Raw genomic sequence first — 13914 nt, 5'->3', positions numbered from 1 at the left:
ATGGGCTGACTCCCCCCACAGGGCCGTGGGCACCACTTGGCGCAAGCACCCGTGCGAGTGCCGTTTGCCTGCACAGGTGGGTGTGCCCACTCTTGGGCGACAGCACTGGCACAGGGTCCCTCATAGTACAATGAAGTGTCTCTGATGGTGGTGGTGCACAACCAATGTCAGACACACCATAGTAAAATGAGCGGCCCTGTGCCAGTACCGCCGCCCACGAGAGAGTGTTCCCCCCAGCTCGAACAGTTCTCTTCCACTTGCTAAACTTACCTCTCCCTGCTCCACCACTGTATAGTCTGTGCAGTTAAATCCTTCAATGGCACTGCCAATATAAATTTGCTGAAATGATAGATGATAGTAAAAATATACAGGGGCCCTGGCCTCCATTTAGACCAGTTAATACTTTGTGCCAACTACCACTGTCTGCTACTCAGCAGAGGAGCCCACCCCTGTACCTAGCTATGCCACCTGTTTTGTTATGATCCTGGTGGTTAGAACACATGAACTGACCTGATAAGTAAACCCAAAAATAAGGACAAGCTCTGGGAATGTGGGAACTTTACTGACCGCAATCCTGATCCTATGAACACACACTATAGGCAGCCGTGGAGCGTTCCTAACTTGGCCTAGACGCCTCGTTCACAGCCTGAGAAACTAGCTACCCCTAGAGAGAAACAAAGCCTCACTTGCCTCAGAGAAATTTTCCCCAAAGTGTAGGCAGCCCCCCACAAATAATAACGGTGAGTTAAGGGGAAAACACAAACATAGAAATGAAAATAGGTTTTAGCAAATGAGGCCCGCTAATAACTAAATAGTCAGAAGATAGCAAGGAATCTGTGTGGTCAGTATAAAATACTACAAAAGTTATCCACGCAGAGAATACAAAAAGACCCCCACACCGACTCACGATGTGAGGGGCGCAACTCCGCACCCCAGAGCTTCCAGCTAGCAATCAAATAGCATATAAGCAAGCTGGACTGAACTCATAACATACTGAGAAACATTTTCAAATAGCAATGAGCAAAAATGGACTAGCATGAACTTAGCTTCTCCACGAGGAGACAGGTCACAAGGGAAGTCCCAGAGAGATCAGAACCAGTACTGAATACAACGACAGCAGGCAACAAGTAAAGGTCCAGATGGAGTTAAATAGGCAGCAAGCCTAGCAGGAAACGAGGCAGCTGGAGTCCAGCTACAGACCAGCCGTAACACTAAAAGCCACCAGAGGGAGCCCATGAACAGAACTCACAAAGTACCACTCATGACCACAGGAGAGAGCCCGAGAACGGAATTCACAACACTGTTTATTTATGAACATTTTTTTGGCAGACATTTAGCCTACTTACTTATTTGGGCCTAGTAACTGTGTCAGCCAGTCCTTACAGTTGTCCTCCACTGAACAAAGCTATGCCGCCTGTGTACTCCTGTTACCAATTTTGAACTGCATTTATTCAAGCAATTCCGCCTGGTTATTCCTGTTCCCAATTTTGAACTGCATTTAGCCTACTTACTTATGGGGGCCTAGTAACTGTGTCAGCCAGTCCTTACAGTTGTCCTCCACTGAACAAAGCTATGCCGCCTATGTACTCCTGTTACCAATTTTGAACTACATTTAGCCTACTTACTTATTTGGGCCTAGTAACTGTGTCAGCCAGTCCTTACAGTTGTCCTCCACTGAACAAAGCTATGCCACCTGTGTACTCCTGTTACCAATTTTGAACTGCATTTAGCCTACTTACTTATTTGGGCCTAGTAACTCTGTCAGCCAGTCCTTACAGTTGTCCTCCACTGAACAAAGCTATGCCGCCTGTGTACTCCTGTTACCAATTTTGAACTGCATTTAGCCTACTTACTTATTTGGGCCTAGTAACTGTGTCAGCCAGTCCTTACAGTTGTCCTCCACTGAACAAAGCTATGCCGCCTGTGTACTCCTGTTACCAATTTTGAACTGCATTTAGCAGTAATAGCAAGAAAACGAGCACTCACCATCTGTACAAAAGTCTTCCTTTATTGCGGCTTCATATTAAAAAAGCAGGATATTACAGGGAGAACTGTGGTTCCTAATGACGACGATCGTTTCGCTCCTCTGAGCTTCTATTTGGGCCTAGTAACTCTGTCAGCCAGTCCTTACAGTTGTCCTCCACTGAACAAAGCTATGCCGCCTGTGTACTCCTGTTACCAATTTTGAACTGCATTTAGCCTACTTACTTATTTGGGCCTAGTAACTGTGTCAGCCAGTCCTTACAGTTGTCCTCCACTGAACAAAGCTATGCCGCCTGTGTACTCCTGTTACCAATTTTGAACTGCATTTAGCAGTAATAGCAAGAAAACGAGCACTCACCATCTGTACAAAAGTCTTCCTTTATTGCGGCTTCATATTAAAAAAGCAGGATATTACAGGGAGAACTGTGGTTCCTAATGACGACGATCGTTTCACTCCTCTGAGCTTCTATTTGGGCCTAGTAACTCTGTCAGCCAGTCCTTACAGTTGTCCTCCACTGAACAAAGCTATGCCGCCTGTGTACTCCTGTTACCAATTTTGAACTGCATTTAGCCTACTTACTTATTTGGGCCTAGTAACTGTGTCAGCCAGTCCTTACAGTTGTCCTCCACTGAACAAAGCTATGCCGCCTGTGTACTCCTGTTACCAATTTTGAACTGCATTTAGCAGTAATAGCAAGAAAACGAGCACTCACCATCTGTACAAAAGTCTTCCTTTATTGCGGCTTCATATTAAAAAAGCAGGATATTACAGGGAGAACTGTGGTTCCTAATGACGACGATCGTTTCGCTCCTCTGAGCTTCTACAGAGGAGCGAAACGATCATCGTCATTAGGAACCACAGTTCTCCCTGTAATATCCTGCTTTTTTAATATGAAGCCGCAATAAAGGAAGACTTTTGTACAGATGGTGAGTGCTCGTTTTCTTGCTATTACTGCTATATAGACATTGTTTCCTGTTTTCACGAGCACCCGATTCTGTTGTGGCAGTAACAACGCCTGGTTATTTGCTAGTGAAGCACAGGTGGGTCGATGCTGATAGTGCGTCAAACTTTTTTTCTTTTTTGAACTGCATTTAGCCTACTTTTTTATTTTAGGCCTACTACCTGTGTCTGTCTGTGCCAGTCCTTACAGTTGTCCTGCACTGAATAAAGCTATGCCGCCTGTGTACTCCTGTTACCAATTTTGAACTGCTTTTAGCCTACTTTTTTTGGTCCTATATCTGTGTTTCCTCCTCATCCTGCCCATTGCTCAGCCACTACTAGATGAGTCTGCTGGTACATTAACCCAGACCACTACATTTCCCTTGCACTCTACACAGCCAGAATCTGACCCTGCTGAAAGTCAGGTTCCCCTTCAGGCATACTATACCACCTTACATGGGGGCAAAGAGGAAGGTGCAGATGAAAGTGCAGGTTCCTTCATCAGGTGGGGGGGCACACTCGTTGACACTGGTACAGGGCCCCTCATAGTACACAAAAGTGTCTCTGGCAGTGGGAGGTGCCGCCCGCCATCAAACACACCGCCGTACTATGAGGGGCCCTGTGCCAGTGCCAACTAGTGGGCCCCCCTGCTTGCTCAGGACCACAGCACTTGCAAAGTTGAAATACTTACCTCTCCCTGCTCCACCGCCGTGAAGCATTCCGCATTTGCTGGGCCCAAGAAAATCTTGAGCCAGCCCCACCCCACAACTCTAGCCAAATTACCCCTTGTTTTCAATGCATAACTACTATTATAAAGTAAATTAAGATTGACAAGCTTCCGTAATAAGAACTGATGTTTTTGGCATTAAAATGGGCACTGTAGGTGTTTTCCTGTCCTCCACTCACTGCCGACTTTCATTCCCCATTGACTTGCATTGGGTTTCGTGTTTCAGTCGGCCCCTGACTTTTCGCAATAATCGGCCGATTTCACCCGACCCGACTTTTGAGAAAGTCGGGTTTCGCGAAACCCGACTCGATCCTAAAAAAGTAAAAGTCACTCAACTCTAGTTAAAAAGTTATGACTCTGTGAAGGAGAGCAAAAAAGTGAAAACCTAAAAACAGAAAATCGCAAGGGGGTGAAGGGGTTGAAGAAGCACTCCCATCAAAAATATTATCCTCCTAATATATTTCAGTGTTTATATTACATAGCACTGTGTACATACAATTGCTCATTCTGCCTTTCTACCCAGGTAATTCTTCATTAGATTTAAGACATTATGTGATTCAAAAGTGACTAGATGAATAATTCTAAGCTCTATAAAGAAACACAAGGTCAATTTTCACTGTATGAGTAATAAGTCACTGCAAAAGTCCCAGGAAAGTGGAGGAGCAGATGGGTCAGGAGTTGAAGAGGGGAATGATAAATGCAAGGAAGAGGGACTTCCTGTTTCTACACAGACCAGAGAAAACAGAAGAATAAGGTGGGTAGAAAGGCAGAATGAGCAAATAAGTACACAATGCTGTATAATATGATGACTGCAATATATTAAGAGGAGAAAAACTTTAATGGGAGTGCTTGTTCAATGCTTACTGCACATTGCAGAGATTAAGATGTGCACTATAGTAATAATGCATTATATGTAGAGTTCTAGTCCTCTTCCTCTCTGAAGAGACAATGTGCATCTTTATATAGGAAAGACATTTTAGGGAACACTATACTATTAGCTCTTCCAGTTGTCACCCACAAAACACCAACAGATCTATTCCTTGTGGAGAACTAGTGCAGGCCAAATGCATCTGTTCTGATAAAGTTGCTTATTTTAGGGAGGATAAAATAGTCCATATTAAATCTAGAGAAGATTACATATAACACCAACTCCAATATAATGTTAAAACATTGTTTCCTACTACATTGTCAGCATCTTTTAGTTTACAGTATAATGATGTTAAAAATATAATTTAAAAATATTTACAGTGTGGGAAATAAGTATTTGATCCCTTGCTGATTTTCTGTTTGCCCACTGACAAAGACATGAACAGTTTATAATTTTAAGGGTAGGTTAATTTAAACATTGAGAGATAGAATATCAAAAATAAAATCCAGAAAATCACATTGTATAAATTATATCATTTTATTTGCATTTTGTAGTGAGAAATAAGTATTTGATCCCTCTGGCAAACAAGACTTAATATTTGGTGGCAAAACCCTTGTTGGCAAGCACCGCAGTCAGACGTTTTTTGTAGTTGATGATGAGGTTTGCGCACATGTCAGGAGGAATTTTGGTCCACTCCACATTGCAGATCATCTATAAATGATTAAGATTTTGTGGCTGTTGCTTGGCAACTCGAAGCTTCAAGTCCCTTCATAAGTTTTCTATGGAATTAAGGTCTGGAGACTGGCTAGGCCACTCTATAACCTTAATGTGCTTCTTTTTGAGCTACTTCTTTGTTGTCTTGGCTGTATATTTTGGGTCATTGTCTTGCTGAAAGACCCAGCCACAACCCATTTTTAATGTTCTGGCGGAGGGAAGGAGGTTGTCACTCAGGATTTTATGGTACATGGCTTCATCCATTCTCCCATTGATGCAGTGAAGTAATCCTGTGCATTTAGCAGAGAAACACCCCAAAACATAATGTTTTCACCTCCATGCTTGACAGTGGGGATGGTGTTCTTTGGATCATAGGCAGCATTTCTCTTCCTCCAAACACAGTGAGTTGAGTTAATGCCAAAGACCTAAATTTTTGTCTTATCAGACCACAGCACCTCCTCCCAATCAATCAGAACATGGTTTAATTGGCAAACTTTAGATGGGCCTGCACATGTGCCTTCTTGAGCAGGGGGACCTTGTGGACACTGCAGGATTTTAAACCTTGACGGCGTAATGTGTTACCAATGGTTTTCTTGGTGACTGTGGTCCCAGATGCATTGAGATCATTACCAAGTTCCCCCATTTAGTTTTAGACTGATATCTCACCTTCTTCATGATCAAGTATACCCCACAAGGTGAGATTTTGCATGGTGCCCCATATCGATGTCGATTGACAGTCATTTTGTATTTCTTCCATTTTCTTACTATTGCACCAACAGTTGTATCTGTTATGATCTGGTGACCTTGGAGCCGCATGAAACTTTCTCTGGAGTCGGTGGAACCTGTACTGACCGCAAATCCTGAACTAACACCGCAACTAGAAGTAGCCGTGGGGTGTGCCTAACAAACCCTAGACACTTCGACACAGCCGGAGGACTAAATACACCTATAGATGGAAATAGGAATGCTACCTTGCCTCAGAGCAGACCCCCAAAGGATAGGCAGCCCCCCACGAATAATGACTGTGAGTAGGATAAGAATAGACACACGCAGGTAGAAAACAGGGTTTAGCAAAAGAGGCCACTCTAGCTAAATAGGAAAGGATAGGACAGATTACTAGGCGGTCAGTATTAATACCCTTCCAAAAATATCCAGAGCAGATAATACAAAAAGTTCCACAATCTAACTAAATACATGGAATGTATATCTGCCACTCCAGAGAATCCAGCAAGACTGAGAAAATACTGACACAATCTAAGCTGGACAAGAAAACACAAAGAATAGCACTGAATTGTGAAGCACACAACATGTGTGTCACAGGAAAAAAAAATACAGACACTTATCTTTGCTGATTTGGCAGAAAAGCAGGAGGAACCAGGCAGAGGTCCTACACCTCCCAACAACAATTGACAACTGGCAAGGACTAATGAATCCTGCACGCCTAAATACCCAAGTCAGAACTGCAATCAGCAGATACACCTGACCAGGACTGCAACTCAGGGGCAACTGCATTACGACCTACAACCACCGGAGGGAGCCCAAAAGCAGAATTCACAACATGTATCCTTCTCACCCAGAGTCTTACTTATGGTTCTGTAGACCATTTCTGCTTTATGCGGGTCTATTTTCTCATCCCTGACATCCTTATAAAGCTCTTTGGTCTTGTCCATGTTGTAGAGGTTAGAATTAGACTGATTAATTGAGTCTGTGGACAGGAGTCTTTTATAAAGGTGACTATAATTGTGTTCAAAAGTTTACTTACACTGGCAGAATTTTTGCTTTCTTGGCCTTTTTCAGAGAATATGAATGATAACACCAAAACTTTTTCTCCACTGATGGTTAGTGGTTGGGTGAAGCCATTTATTGCCAAACTACTGTGTTTTCTCTATTTAAATTATAATTTCAACCCAAAACATCCTAATGACCCTCATAAAAAGTTCACATACCCTGGTGTTTTTGGCCTGATAAAATGCACAGAAGTTGACACAAATGGGTATGAATGGCTACTAAAGGTAACATCCTCATCTTTGACCTGTTTGCTTGTAATCAGTGTGTGAACATAAAAGCTGAGTGATGCGAGTGAATGCATTATGTTCATCCCTTCACTAAGACGCTGAAAATATATCTCCCATATATATCAGATCAATGCAAACCCCAATATTCATCACTTACCACTGACTCTGGAGTGTCTGAGATAATTTATTTGAGAAGCTCCTGTACATCTCTGCCTCTGAGTATATGAATCATAGACTTGGTGGCTGGTTCACTACAAATTCCTATTGTAATTACTTGTTCATGGTAAGATGATCTACTTCAAATGAGGTTGAATTGTCAGGTCTTTCTCACTTCACCAGTAAAAATGAATCCCATATATTCAATGGGAGAGTATTATGTTCCCTCTCCAGAGATGTCTGAATGGATTTTACAATTTTTCTCTATGTCAATGGTTGCCAGTATGTTGATAGAAGATGCTCCTGACAGCATGCTTTCTCCCAGCCTTTTCAAAAAGCCTAACGCCAAATCCACCTGGCTCTCTTAGGGTATGTGTCCACGTTCAGGATTGCTCCAGGATTTGTTCAGGATTTTATGGAGGTAAAATCCTGACCAAATCTGCACCTGAGGTCACTGGCAGGTCACCTGCGTTGTCCTTGAGTTTTTCTGCAATGTAAGGACATGCTGCGTTTTTAAAAGAAGCGCCGCATGTGAGTTTTCTCGGGTGTGCCACATGCGTCTTTTACTGCATAGTGGAAACAGGATTTCATGAAATCCCCTCCACTATGCTGTAACATCTGGATACTGCGTTTTTTATGCATGCTGCTCAACGCTGTGTCAAAAACGCAGCGTTTCCTGAACGTGGACACATACCCTAAGGTGCCCTAAGGTGGACACACCCGAGAAAACTCACATGTGGCGCGTCGTTTAAGAACATTACATTGCAGAAAAAACTCAAGGACAACGCAGGTGACCTGCCAGTGACCTCAGGTGCAGATTTGGTCAGGATTTTACCTGCATAACAGTGAAGTATATCGTGGCACAGCTGTGTTGGTGCACAAGACAGGTTTCCCACACCAGTAAATATATAATAATAAATAGCTTGGCACTCAACTTGTAGACAGTGATGATTTTTGAGATGATTTATTGCTATAACTCGGGTATCAGTCCAAATTAAACGTTTCAGTCAAACAGTAGACCTTCTTCAGTAAACCGACTGCATAAGATAGGGTCCTAGGGTATGATTACAAATGGACCTCTGGGAGAGTAGTTTCCCGGTTTGCAACGTAAGGGGGATGAAGGTCACATCCGGGCCTACGGTTTCCAGGTTTAGGAGTGAAACGTAGCTAGTACAAGTAGTACAACAAGTGCAAAGGCTGTATATCAACTCCTTAATTTCAAGAGATGGATAAATAATGTAGTAGCATGTAAAGTGATCCTGTATCACATATACAGCGGTATTATGCACTGGAGTACTCAGTAATGGTAATATAGGAGTCTATTAGACAGAGTGCTTTAAAATGACCCATATAGTGGGCGCACTCAGAAGGTCCGCTGCCGGTGTGCAGTGAGCGGGTGGTATACCTCAACGCGGTGTCTGCCGCTAGTTGAATGACTTAAAATCCTGACCAAATCCTGAAGTAATCCTGAAAGTGGACACATACCCTTAAGAAGGTTTTTTCAAATGTGCAGGCAATTTCTGCAACGTCTGTGGTTTTGTAGATAATAATAAAAACAATATTTTGCATTACTGCATGATTGATGAGTTCATGAATTACGACTTGCACCATGTCATTTACTGCATTGAATGCAGCATATGCAATGTGAGATACATTGGCTGTACAATCAGGAAATTGAAAAGACGAGCATCTCACTATCTCACTAATATAAGAAATAAAAATAGCTTCTATTCAAGGACAGCCAAACATTTTGTAAATGAGAATAATAGAGATATCAAGTTTCACAGAGAAGAAAAGGTTAAATGTGGCATACTAAATTCTGACACGAAGCACTAAATATTCTTATATTATGAATTCCAAAAATATTTATTATTTGCTTTTGTGTCTATCATTGTTTTTTTTTATTTTTTAATAATTTCTTGCATGTTTTTGATGTACACTGATGAGCAAAAGGGTAACAATGTTTTGAACTTTTGACTTTCAGGTTCTATATCTCACCATCCACTACAGCTTCAAACATGTAGAACCAGAACACATGAGCTTCAAACAGGAGACTTCAAATATTTTATATACATTCATCTTGGCTAACTCATACATAAATTTGACTTGGAAAATTTTGCATATGATTAGTTATGCAAATTCTTGTCATGTCACTGCATTGTTACTGTTTTGCTCCTGGTGGTGGAAATATCTTTTTCTTCCTGTATACTACAAATCACAACCTGTTATCATATCCCCTAAAAGTTCGGTGTGTTATTAAGTTGATTCCAAGTGAAAGTTCACTGGTTCAAATTGAGGAAAGCCATGATGCATCCAGCTCATCGATAGCAGTCACTCGGCCCAGAAAATTGCCAAACTGCATCATTTGAGTGCTATGACAGTTGGAAAAATATGAAATGAAGCTCATCCATCCATTCAAAAGCAAAGAGGTGGACATCCAGGCAAAATATGAGAGTCAACAAGTTAACGCGTCGGCTCGTGTTTTCAAAAAAGTACAAAACTGGACAGCATATGATTGGAAACAAGTTATGTAGATGAAAGTCAATAGACTAAGCTCTGATGTGTGAAAATGGGTCTGGAAGAAACAAGGGAAAAAGGGGCTTATGGATTGAGATATTGAAGGAACTGTCAAGTTTGGTTGTAGAGGCCTGATGATATGGGGTTGTTTCACAGTGAAAAGCATTGGCTACTTGACCAGGAGCCATGGTGGTCTCAATGCTGATCCATATGTGAGCATCCTATCCTTCATACACTCAACTATTCTAAGTATGAAAAGGATGACATAGCGTTTCAGCAAGTCAACAACCTGAAGCATATGTTGAGGTTGGTGAAGAAATGGTACAATGGCAATGAAGTAGACATGCTGGATTGGCCCCCGCAGTCCTGAGACCTTAACTCAATCAAACATTTGTGCTTACAATTGAAGAAAAAGCCATATACATACCCAAGTAAGTCAAACAGTCAACAAAATGAACATACAGTACATGGGATCAGATTTCATTCGATATGTGCTTGAATCTGATCAAGAGCTTGCCCAGAAAGATTCAGGCAGTGTTGAAAGCTAAAGGTGGATTTGCAAAATACTGACAAAATAATAGAAATTTTAAATTTGGATTTTCAGGAGGAAAACAATAATAATATAGTGACATAACAATAATCAACATAACTAAACATATGTTAAATAGTTGCAAGTCAAATTTATGTATGAGATAGCTAAAATTATAAATTATAAAATTATGGAAGTCTCATGTTCGAAGCTGGTAAAACAGGTAAATAATGCAGGAATCAAAGTCATATAATGGCTAGAAATAGTGTTATTCCTCATGCACAAACACCATAGCTAATTCTGAAATGACAGATTTGCTTTCAATAAACTTAACTACTAGCAAAGGAGAATTCGATGAGTCAGTGAACAACATTTTATTTCTTTGTCTATTTTATCCTGCATTTAGTTTAATTTAATAGATGTCCTGATTCTTTTCACTCCTAATATAATTTTTCTGCATTAATCTAGCATGGAGCTGACAAAGCAAAAGTGTGTAAAATATCCAATCAACTCTTATAGACTTTGCTAAGACTGCTTTCATGTACGGTACCCTGACATGTTGAAAATTACTCCAGCTTTACTGGAGAATTTGAGTGCAGATAAACAGTAATCTTGAATTATGTTGGCATTTATAGAAATGTCAATTTTCTTTATGATAATGCCATTCCAAATGTGAGGTTGCTACTTTTTAACAGAACCACTTAGTGCTGATTCATATTATTCACAACTACTGTTTGATCCTAAAATGAAAGAGTATAAAGAACAGTTGAAACAAAAATTATTCCTTCTGGAAAATGACCTACAGTAATTTATTACATGACCTGTTTTCAGTATAACAATTGTGCGTAGATTTGTAACCTGGATTGCTTTTTCCATGTTTCTCAGCACTTGGTCTAAGAACATTTGTACAGGGTGGAGCGCGGTAATTTGCTTTTTTGCACTGCATGCTGTGGCGGCACTGTCGGTCGAAGAGAGGGGAGAGTGGGTGTGGCTTACAGTGGCTGATGGGAGATTTGTATTCCTCCGCCTTTCAGTTGCCATCATGCAGTGGACACGTGAGGAGAGGTCATTTTGTGTTGAAGCGTATTTTTCAAATGCCCACTCGATCATTGCAGTGCAGCGTGCTTTTCGTTTACAATTCGCTGTTCCTCCACGCGGACGTGTTCCTGGACGGCAATCAATTGTAAATTGGGTGAATGCATTCAGAACAACAGGGAATGTGTCATGTGTACGAAAGGGACCTGAGAGAAGGATTACAACACCACAAAACATCGAGAGAGTTAGAGCAGCAGTACTGCAATCTCCGAAACGCTCTGCTCGGAAGCAATCATTTGCTCTTGGCATTTCAAGACGTTCTCTCCACCGGATTCTTCATGATGAACTGAATTTTCACCCATATAAAATGTGCGTGGTCCAACAATTGTCAGCATGGGACTATTTGACACGGCGGACCTCTTGTGAAGACATGTTAGCAACGATACCCCGTGACGCAATTGTGTTTTTTTCTGATGAGGCACATTTTCACCTCAGTGGGTGTGTAAACAAACAAAATATGCGTTACTGGAGTGAAACAAACCCCAGAGAAGTTCACGAGAGACCTCTGCATTCGGACCGCGTCACTGTGTGGTGCGCCATATCACGAGTAGGCATCATTGGTCTTTACTTTTTTCAGGATAACGGTCGTGCCATAACTGTGAACTCCGAACGGTACTTGTCTGTGATACAGGATTATTTTCAGCCGGCTCTTGAGGCAATGGAACTAGAGGATACATGGTTCCAACAGGATGGTGCCACTGCACACACAGCGAGGGTTACCATGAATTGTTTGAGGCAAATGTTTCCTGGACGGCTTATCTCTTTGAGGGGAGATGTGAACTGGCCAGCACGCTCACCAGATTTAGCCCCATGCGATTTTTTCCTTTGGGGTTACCTGAAGTCTAAGGTGTATATCAACCGTCCCAACACCTTGGAAGACCTAAGGAACAATATTGAAGCTGAAATTGGCAGAATACCAGTGGACATGCTTGTTAGAGTTCATGAAAACTTCAGAAAACGTATGCAGCAGTGTGTGGATAGCGAAGGTCGACATTTGCCAGATACACTATTTAAAACCATGTAATTTAAAAATTCCATTACTGTTCAGTATAATTAAAATATAAAATAAATTTTTCTAATGATCATAATTTTTTTATTTCATTCCCAAATCAGCAAATTACCGTGCTCCACCCTGTACTATAGATGCTGCTTTGGAGCTTTTAAAGACTGGAGCCCCAGTTCTGTTCAATCAGATTTTTAGTTACGTAATTGATAAGGTTGAAAAAATGCACATGTTCCTATAATCTTTGCTTGTTAATCCAACGAAAGGGAAAAAGCTTATTTGAGGTGGTTTTCAATTGTTCCATCTTTCTAGTCACTAGAGTTGAGCTTACCATTAGAGATGAGCGACCCTTAAAGGGAACCTGTCACCTGAATTTGGCGGGACCAGTTTTGGGTCATAGGGGCGGGGTTTTTGGGTGTTTGATTCACCCTTTCCTTACCCGCTGGCTGCATGCTGGCCGCAATATTGGATTGAAGTTCATTCTTTGTCCTCCGGAGTACATGCCTGCGCAAGGCAATATTGAGTGACAAAATTATTTTTGTGAACTTTGTGGGCTTTTCTGTCATTAAACGAGGAGCACCAACGTATATTTTCATGATTCTACAGCTACTAGGACTATGACTATTGTACTTTATATTATGGATCAATTTTTGCAGTCCATGAGTTAAACATTATTAAGTGTTTTTAATTGCTTGTTGTTCTCTAATAAAATCTGTTATTTTGGCTGATCCCTGACTCTTTCCATATACGTACTTGTTTTCTATTCGTGCATTTAATAAAGGCTGGTGTAGTGTGCCAGTAATAAAACAGGCTGATGCAGCATGCCAATAACATAAGCCTGATGCAGTATGCCCGTAATACAGAAACCAAGACAAAGACAAGCTATATAAAGTGGAATCACCAGACATAATAAGATAAAATAGTCCTTTATTGATGAGAGCTACACAAAAAAATATATATAAACAATTTAAAGGTCAATAACATGACTCTAGCCATGATCAGCGAAAATAGGGTGACCAACCCTGTCAAGCAATGAATGAAGAGTTGAATCTCTGTATATGAGTATGGCCCAGGTAAATTACATGATGTGAATAATAAATCAACCTCTCATAATTGACATGCTATAAGAGCCTCTGCAGCAAGATGATGTGTCCAGCATGGCTATTAGCAAGGCTGTGCTGCAACAAAAAAAAAAAAAACAGTTCAAAATAAAAGCATAAGGAACATATGATAGGCAGCAGAAAAGTCTCTAAGGCTGGTTTCACACTTGCGTTTTTGAACGCATGCGTTTTTTTAAAAAAACGCATGGTGCAAAAACGCATGTAAACGCATGTAAACGCTGCGTTTTTTTGACGCATGCGTTAAAC

This window comes from Ranitomeya variabilis, chromosome 6 (assembly GCF_051348905.1).
Source record: "Ranitomeya variabilis isolate aRanVar5 chromosome 6, aRanVar5.hap1, whole genome shotgun sequence".
Lineage (NCBI taxonomy): Eukaryota > Metazoa > Chordata > Amphibia > Anura > Dendrobatidae > Ranitomeya > Ranitomeya variabilis.
The sequence above is the reverse complement of the archived record's forward strand: the minus strand, read 5'-3'. Positions refer to the sequence as shown.